Source organism: Myotis myotis, unplaced genomic scaffold (genome assembly GCF_014108235.1).
Source record: "Myotis myotis isolate mMyoMyo1 unplaced genomic scaffold, mMyoMyo1.p scaffold_m19_p_4, whole genome shotgun sequence".
Lineage (NCBI taxonomy): Eukaryota > Metazoa > Chordata > Mammalia > Chiroptera > Vespertilionidae > Myotis > Myotis myotis.
The window spans coordinates 58,064,983-58,074,913 of record NW_023416346.1 but is presented as its reverse complement, the minus strand read 5'-3'; positions in this window follow the sequence as shown (position 1 = coordinate 58,074,913).

Sequence of the window (9,931 nt, the reverse complement as noted above, 5' to 3'; positions counted from 1 at the left end):
TTTAATTTTAGAGCGGCATTTTTATTTTATTTTATTTATTGATTTCATAGAGGAAGAGAGAGGCAGAGAGAGATAGAAACATCAATGATGAGAGAGAATCATTGATTGGCTGCCTCCTCTATGCCCCACACAGGGGATTGAGCATGCAACCTGGGCATGTGCCCTGACCAGGAATCAAACCATGACCTTGCATGAATTTTCGTGTATCAGGCCTCTAGTATATATATAAAAGCCTAAGCGACCATCCGACCGTCCGATCGTCCAACTGATAGATCAAAAGTGTTCAAAGTAAAAGTAATCTTTTATGTACCATGATAAATGATGAAATCAGACATAGACTGCAAACAAGGCGATGGGTCCACAGTGCTCTGAAAGAATCCTCTTCCCCTTTTTTTGGTATCTTGAGGAGACATCAGTGTGAGACAGATATTGATTGGTTGCCTCCTTCACCCACTCTAACTGGGGCTAGGGATTGAGCCTGCAATGGAGGCATGTGCCCTCAACCAGAATTGAACCCAGGATACTTCAGTTCATGGGCTGATGCTCTATCCACTGAGCCAAACCAGCTAGGGCAAAAATCCCCTTTTTGATAGCCTGAGCTAAACTATCTCTCTCCACAAGTAATGATGGTGTGAAGTCTTTGCTGTCATTGGACTGGCTACTTAATGGCTCTCAGCACCTCTGGTCTATTTTTATATTCCTGAAATATTCCTAGGAGCAATTCCTTTATGAGATGTACATTCCTTTATATTATATATTCCTATTCCTTTATAGTACCAGTTCTGGGGAAATTACTCTTTCTAAGACAATAGCACAGCAAGAGCACAGAGTAGGTAAGTATAAAGTATGTTTGGGTCACACTGATTTGGAGTCTTTGGGCTAGAACATTGGAAAAATAGTCGACAAAGCTTAGAATATGTGACTCAGGCTGGATCCTATAGAGCCTTGAATGACAGGAGAGGGAACCTAAGATTATTCAGTGGATTGTGGGGTTACCATCCAGAATCTTTGAGCAGGAGAATGGCAAGATAAAATCAGAAAATAAGATAAAATGATCTGATAATTTACTTGTTTGAATTTTTCTCTAATAACTCCAGTCCACATTGGACATTATCATCTCCAAATTCCTATTGACTGCTAATAATCCCTACCTCACAAACTGGTAAGGGGGCACATGGGATAGCCCACTGGTCTATACAAAGCAACCTGTCCCCATGTGGGGACATAGCAGGCACAGTAATGATGACATTCCCAGAAGTCTCTAGAGGGCAAGTACCATTTCCTTGTGGGTGGTCTTTGTGTCTTTCCAAATTATCTCCCCTCAACTTAACACACCCTGATGACATATAAAAAATCATGGCTGCCTTTCATTGCATGTGCAAGGTGTAAGGCTCTATTAATCTCTGAAGCAAAAACAATCCAGTTCAATTCAGTTTGGAACTTCTGTTAAATTGTAAGCAGTAACGAATCCATGATCATGTATCAGTGAGGTTTGGGGGATTCACTACTAGCAGAATACAGTTGTTTAGGTGCGGGACCAAATGTTAGGTTAGGTGGCTCAGGGGGCGGTGTAGGAAATAGAGTCCAGTGAATCAGAAAAAGAAAGAAAAGGAAAAGGTTTATTGCGTCCCCGGGAGACCCACGTACCCCAAAGACAGGGAGGGGGGTGCTTTTTTTATACTGCAGTGGGTGAGAGGTGGGGACATGAGCTGAGGTATTCAGCTGAGGAAGTTTCCACTGCAGGGGGTCAGCAGGGGTATTCAGGAAGGAGTCAGTATCTGTGTGAGGGTCCTGTTGATTCAGGGAGAAGCCTGTATCTGTGTCTGGCACGCTGATCTTTTAGAAATGCCAGGGGGAGTCCATTATCTCATCACATGTCTGCATGTATCCGATCCTGGGCTCTCTCCGACCTAACAAAGTGAAAAACTCTGAATGGGTACAGAAATGCAGAGGTGAATTCACCTTGAAGCTAATGAAGCTTAAGCTTCATGGCCTTTTCATTTGAATGGGTACCATCAGGCCTCTAGGAAGAGTTATGGTAGACAGAGTTCTAAGGTGATCCCCAATGGCCTTTGCACTTGTGTAATTCCCTCCTCTTGATTGTAGGTGGAACCTGTAAATATGATATCATTCCCGTGATTATGTTACGTTATATGGCAAAAGGGATTTTTCAGATGCAATCAAGTGCCCAAATCATTGAGTTAATTAAAAGGTCCATGACCAAATCAGAAGAACCCTTAAAGAGATGGCCTTTCCTTAAGTCAGAGAGATTTGAAGCATGAAAGGTATTGAATGTGAGGGAGATTTTCCACTTTTGGCTTTGAAGATAGAAGGGCTGTGTGGCAAGGAATGTGGGTGATATCTGAGCTAAGAGTGATCCCCAGTTGATGGACACGGTGAAAACAGGACCTCAATCCTACAACCACAAGGAACTGAATTCTACCCACAACCATGTGACCTCGGGAAAAGACTCTAAGCTCCAGTTGAGAGTGTAGCCTGGCTAATACCTTGACTTCAGTCTTAGGAGATCCTGAGCAGAGAACCCAGTCACGACATGTCTGGACTGACTTACCCAACTGTGAGCTAAATAAATGGGTGTTATTTAAGCTAAGTTTGGTATTTTGTTACATGGCAATATAAAACTAATGTAGGAGCTACACCACATCTCATATTTTTGTAAAGTTAGCTAAAATCACAATTTGAGACAACTATCTTTTTCTACTCTGACTTCTCTTGTTGTTGGTACAATGGATGTGTGGGCATGTTTGGGATCCAGCTAAGGGGAAGTTGACTTGGAATTACCTATAGTTTGGGTTTAATTGGATAGTTTATTCATGGGTTTCTCATTCCCTTGCATGTGTAATTAGTAATTACTAGATTTTCACAGGGTAGTGAGTAGCTCCAGGATTCAAACTAGGGCTGTCTGACTCTAATGCTAATGAGTCTAAGGCTACACTCTATTGTCTTTCATATGTTTAGTGAACTATGAACATATCTCATGGCTCAAATTAAGAGCATGATAGTTTAACATCAGCCACTTACCACAATTTGATACTAACTCCAACTTCATTACCTGATTTCAAGATATTTTTGTAGTCTTGGCTCCCATTGCTGCCCCATAAATATAATATGATTAATCAAAAATGGACCTCTTTATGAATACCTGGAGGGGAGAGAATGGAATGTGATCACTGCAAGTGAAAAGTGGTCTTCAGCAAAGGGAATGTCCGAGTGAAATGTCCTGAAAAGCCAGTTCCTGGGGGAGGGGTATCAATTCAATTGCTTGATTAAACCTAACAGGTTGATAGTAATAACTAATCCTATCTAATAAAAGAGAAACATGGTAATTGGCGTACGACTGCTACCCTTCCCATTGGCTAATCACAGCGATATGCAAATTAACTGCCAACTAAGATGGCAGTTAACCGCCAACAAAGATGGCGGCTAATTTGCATACTGCAGGCAGGATGGGACAGCGCCATCCTGCCTGCCCCTCCGCCATCCAGATCTGCTGTCTGTGACCTGGATGGCGGGCAACCCAACCCAGGGCTGGCGGGGCGTGACCGCAGCTGTCCCCTACTAGCCAAGACCCCAACCGGCTCTCCCGCCGGCAGACCGGGGCTGGCGGGGCAGGCGGTCGCCCCCGACCCGCTTTCGCCGGCAGACCCGGGCTTGCCGGGTGGCTGCGGCGTCCGCCTGCAGTCACGCCCCCAACCCCCGAGAGCGGGTTGGGGCGTGAGTGCAGGCGACGCCCCCGACCCGCATTCCCGCTGGCAGACCGGGGCTTGCGGGGCAGCTGCTGCGTCTGCCTGCAGTCACGCCCCCAACCCGCTCTCCTGGCAGTCCAGGGAGGTAGGGGTCCCTTGCCCAGGCCTAAAGCCTTGGTCAAAGACGTTAGGCCTGGGCAGGGGTGGAGCCGGCAATCCGGGGAGCTGGGGGTCCCCTGCACAGACCTAACGCCTTGGCCAGAGGTGTTAGGCCTGGGCAGGGGCGGAACCAGCCATCGCAGGGAGCAGGGGCGGAGTCAGCGATCCTGGGCAGCTGGGGGTCCCCTGCCCAGGCCTAAGGCCTTGGTCAGAGGCATTAGGTCTAGGCAGGGGCAGGGCGGGAGATCGCGGAGAGCTGGGGGCCCCCTGCCCAGGCCTAATGTCTTGGCCAGAGGCGTTAGGCCTGGGCAGGGGCGGAACCAGCCATCGCCGGGTGGAGTCAGCAATCCTGGGCAGCTGGGGGTCCCCTGCCCAGGCCTAATGCCTTGGCCAGAGGCATTAGGCCTGGGCAGGGGCAGAGCCTGCAATCGCAGGGAGCTGGGGGTCCCCTGCCCAGGACTAATGCCTCAGCCAGAGGCGTTAGGCATGGGCAGGGGCGGAACCAGCCATTGCGGGGCAGAGTCAGCGATCCTGGGCAGCTGGGGGTCCCCTGCCCAGGCCTAATGCCTTGGCCAGAGGCATTAGGTCTAGGCCGGGGCAGAGCAGGAGATCCCGGGGAGCTGGGGGTCTCCTGCCCAGGACTATTGCCTCCACCAGAGGCCTTAGGTCTGGGCAGGGGTGGTGCCAGAGATCGTGGGTAGCAGGTGCGGAGCCAGGGATGGTGGGAGCTGGGGGTCCCCTGCCCAGGCCTGACACCTCTGCCGGAGGCCTCAGGCCTGGGCAAAGGGCCGATCCGGGGATCAGAGGGTGATGAGGGTCAACTCCTCTGGCCGAGGCATCAGGCCTGGGCGGGGGGCAGAGCCAGCAATTGGAGGGGGTTGGGGGTCCCCTGCCCAGGCCTGAATCCTGGGCCAGAGGCATCAGGCCTGGGCCAGGGGCGGAGCCGGCAATCGGAGGGGTCTGGGGGTCCCCTGCCCAGGTCTGATGCCTAGGCCAGAGGCATCAGGCCTGGGCTGGGGGCAGAGCCAGTGATGGGGGAAATGAGGGTCCCCTGCCCAGGCCTGACGCCTCTGGCAGAGGCATCAGGCCTGGGCAAGGGGCTGATCCTGCAATTGGAGGGTGATGGGGGTCAACGCCTTTGGCCCAGGAGTCAGGCCTGGGTGGGGGGTGGAGCCGTCAATTGGAGGGGTGTGCGGGTCCCCTGCTCAGGCCTGATACCTGGGCCAGAGGCATCAGGCCTGGGCGGGGGGCGGAGCCAGCTATGGGAGGGAGATGGGGGTCCCCTGCCCAGGCCTTATACCTCTGGCGGAGGCATCAGGCCTGGGCAAGGGGCTGATCCTGCAATTGGAGGGTGATGGGGGTCGACGCCTCTGGCCCAGGTGTCAGGCCTGGGCAAGGGTGGAGCCCGTGATTGGGGGATATGGGGTTCCCCTGCCCAGGCCTGAAGCCTGGGCCAGAGGCGTCAAGCCTGGGGCGGGGGTGAGTGGGGTGCCAAGCCACAGATTGGTGTGAACTACAGAGGAAACACCTTTTCTGACCGCTCATTGGTTAAGCTCCCTGTATGCCACTGGTAATATTCTTAGTAACTTGGGTAATAAGAATCCAAAACGGTGATCTAGGGTTTTTCACCACACTCCTGGTGAAAAAAACGAAGGTCTGCTGCTGGAGGGCTAAGAAATGTCATATCCTGCCCTAGCCACTTTGGCTCAGTGGATACTGCCTTGGCCTGCCGATGGCAGGGTCTGGGTTCAATTCTGACCAAGGGCATGTACCTAGGTTGCAGGCTCCTCCCTGGCCGGGCCCAGGTCAGGGCTCATGCAGGCGGCAACCAATCAAAGTGTTCTTCTCAATTTGATGTTTCTCTCTGTCTTTCCCTTTCTCTTCCACATTCTCTAAAAATCAATGGAAACATATCCTCAAGTGAGGGTAAAAAAATAATAAAGAAATTATTATTATATGAAAGACACATCTTGAAAATGCCTAAAAAAAGTTGCCATTTTTCATGGTGACGGGACTGGAGTCCGTGTTGATGAAAAAACCTTGCTAGCTGCGGTGACTGGCAGTGGTAATGGGGCTGGTGCCTTCCCCTGATCAGCCCGGTCACCTCCCACAAAGGGAGGCCAGACTGCGGCTTAGGCCCGCTCCCCAAGGGGAGCAGGGAGTGGGCCTAAGCCATCACTAGGACATCCCCTGAGGGCTCCCAGTATGTGAGAGGGGGCAGGCTGGGCTGAGGGACACCTCCCCCCCCCCCAGTGCACGAATTTCGTGCACCGGGCCCCTAGTAATAATAATAATAATAATAATAATAATAATAATAATAACCATAAGGAACTGGACTGACAAATATTAAAAAGAACTGGTAAAGGTGTTTCACTCTTACTCTGAGCCTCATTTCCAGAACCCTATTTCAGTGCTTGGACAGGACTGCAAGAAAAATGGTAGACCTTCGGGTCTTGGGGGAGGAGAGGTGTATGGAGAGTCTAGGGAGCAGGAGTTAAAAAAAGGGGACATGGTGGATTGACGGGGGGGGGGGGGTGGGGGTGGGGGGTGGAGGGGGTGGAGGGGGGGAGGGTAGGGGCTGATCCTCTGATAATCTGAGAAAGAAAGGCAAATAGAAATTCCTGGGAGATGATAGTTTTCGTGTTTCTGGCAAAGACTGAAAAGATGGGGTGAAGGATGGGCCAGGAGAGATCACCGGCTCCTGTGGCAGCGCTGTTGGGTTAATTTAGGACCCAAGCTCACTGTTAATACGGGCCTCGCTGGACAAAGGGCTGATGTGAATTAAAGTCACTGTATAGCCTGAGTCCTTTCCCACCCGAGCACCATCTTATTACACCTTGGAAGCAGGCGGGCACGCTTCTGGACACCAGACTAAGAGGAGGGCTACCTGCCTGCCGGGAGTCTGAGGAGGTCTGAAGGAGCAGAGGTTATCCGAACGCGAAGGCCAACACCAAAGCGGGCCCAGCACTACACTGACTACCTCCCTTTCCTGCCCCTGCTCCGGTCCATTTTGGGGAGGAGTCGAGAGGGCCCGGCGGCACGAACTCACTATTGCAAGGAGACCAGGCTGGCCTCAGACCCAGAGAAACGGGAGGCTTCCTGAAATTGGATGTGAAGGTGAGAGCCACCAGCGAAGTACCGGAGTGGAAAAGGAAGGCGGCGAGCAACGCGGCACAGCCACGCCCCCTACCATTTTGATTCACAAAATGGTGACCAATGGGGAATGCTGGGGCCTGCGTGCGCGCCAGCTTCCTGTTGCGGAGGATGTGGGCGTGTCCGAGGGAGGAAGATGGAGGAAGAGAGGTAAGCACTAGGGATTCCACTGACTCGGGCTGAGTAGCTAGTGCCTGCAGCTCCCAGGGGTGGGAGCGGGCAGACGTGGATGCGAATCCTTCCCGGGAGTGCACCCCCCCCCCCGTCCCGCCCTGCCGTGTGTGTTGTGTGTACGGTGCCACGCTATTGACCTGCTGCGTGGCTGTGTACGTTTTCTACACCCAACCTGCTGCGTGTGCATTTCTCAACGCTGCCCTGCTGTGCGCGTATGTGTGCATTCCCCACTCGCTTGCCCTGCCGTTCGCGTGTGTGTGCATTCCCCATAATCTCGCCATGCTGTGTGTGTGTGTTTGTGCATTCCTTACAACTCGACATGCCATGTGCGTTAGTGTACTATCTAAACCAGTGGTTCTCAACCTTCTGGCCCTTTAAATATAGTTCCTCATGTTGTGACCCAACCATAAAATTATTTTCGTAGCTACTTCATAACTGTAATGTTGCTACTGTTATGAATCGTAATGTAAATATCTGATATGCAGGATGGTCTTAGGCGACCCCTGTGAAAGGGTCGTTCGACCGCCAAAGGGGTCACGACCCACAGGTTGAGAACCACTGAAAACCATTTTCCCTGCCGTAAGTGTGCATTCCCTACACTCTCGTCTTGCAGCGTGTATGTGTTCCTTACACTCTCGCCTTTCCATGCGTGTGCACTCGTCACTATCTCGTCCTTATATGTGTATTACATACACTTTCATCATGTGTGTATCTATTCGCCACACTCTTGCCCTGCCATGTGCGTGTGTGTGCATTCCCCACACTATCGACCTGCCATCTCCATTTGTGCACGTTTTCCATACTCACCCTTCTGTGTGCGTGTGTGCATTTCCCCACGTTCTCACCCTGACATGTGTGCATTTCCCAACTTTCAATTCTGCTTTGTGGATGTGTATTCCTTACACTTAAGCCATGCAGTGTGCGCACATGTGCATTCCCCACATTCTCATCCTGCCGTGTGTGTACATGCCCCACATTCATCCTGTCTTGTGTGTGTATATTACCCCCACTCTCACCCTGCCATGAGTGCATTCCTCATACTCTTCTTCTGCTGTGTGTGTGCATTGTGGAAACTCACCGTGCCTCGTGTGTACTCCCTACAGTGTTGCTGTAGGGAGTACAGTGTAGGGCCTAAACTGTTGCTTTGCCTTGATTTTGCACTCCCTACTCTCTTCGCCCTGCCATTGTGTGTGCATTCCCACACTCTCACCCAGCATGTATGTGTGTGTATTCCCCAAAACTCACGACCTGCCGTGTGTATACATTCCAAACACATTTGCCCTGCTGTGTATTACCCACATTCTTGCCCTGTTGTGTGTGTGTATTCCCACACTGTCAACCTGCCATGTGCATATGTGCACTTTCCTCACACTCTCACCCAGCCATGTGTGCATTTTTTACAATCATGCCCTACTGTATGCATGTGTGTGCATTCCACACATTCTTACCCTGTTGTGTTATGCACACTCTTGGCCAGCTGTGTGTGGGTGCATTCCCCACACTCTCATCCTGCTGTATGTGCATTCCTCATACTCTCACTCTGACATGTGTTTGCATCCCCTACACCCTTGCCCTGCTGTGTGTGTGTTCCACTCACTACCTGCCATGTGCACATTCCTCTCTCTCACCCTGCTGCTGTGTGTGTATCTTCACTTCCCATGGTCTCATCCTGCCATGTGCATGTATGTACTTTTCCCACACTCTTGCCCTGATGTGTCTGTACATTCCCCACACTCTTGTCCTGCTGTGTGCATGTGTGCATTCCTTACAATCTTGATGTGCCATGTGTGTTAGTATTCCTTCCAAACCATTTGCCCCGCTATGTGTGCATTCCCACACTATCAACCTGCTGCCTGTTTGTGTTCCCTACACTCTGCCTTTGTTTTGTGTACATATTACACACACTCGCCCAGCTGTGTGTATGTACATACCTCACACTCTCGCCCTGCTCTGTGCGAGTTGTGTGCATTCCACAGTGTTGCCCTGTTGTGTGTACATTTCCATGCTATTGACCTTCCGTGTCCAATTGTGCGCATTCCCCACAGTCTCTCCATTATGTGTGTATGTGTGCATTCCCCACACTCTTGCCCTGCTGTGTGTGCACATTCCCCAACACTCACCCTTCCATATGTGTTTCTATGTATTCCCCCAAATCTCACCCTGTGGTGTGCATGTGTATGCATTTCCGACACTCATACCCTGTTGTGTGTGTGAATTCCCCATACTCTTGCTGTAACGTATATATGCTTTCCCTACACGTTCACCCTGCATTGTGTCTGTGTATTCCCCACACTCTCACCCTGATACGTGTGTGCAGTCCCCATACTCTTGCCATGCTGTGTATGTGTGTACATTCCAAATTCATTTGCCCTGCTGTGAGTGCGCATTCCCCACACTCTTACCCTGCCATGAATGTGAATTTCCTGTACTCTCTCCTCCTTCTGTGTATGAGTATTAAACTCTCACCAAGCTGTGTGTATGCACTCCCCACACACTAATCCTGCTGTGTGTTCATTCCTCACATTTTCCCCCTTTTATGTGTTTTTGTGCCTTCCCCACACTCTCACCCTGCTGTGTGTGTGCATTCCCTACACTTTTCACCCTGCCATATGTTTATTCCTGCCTTGTGTTTGTTCATTCCCCACACTCTCCTCCTCTTGCCATTTGTGTGTGTGCATTCCCTGCATTCTCACCCTGCCATGGTTGTGTGCATGTCCCACACTCATCCTGCCATAGTT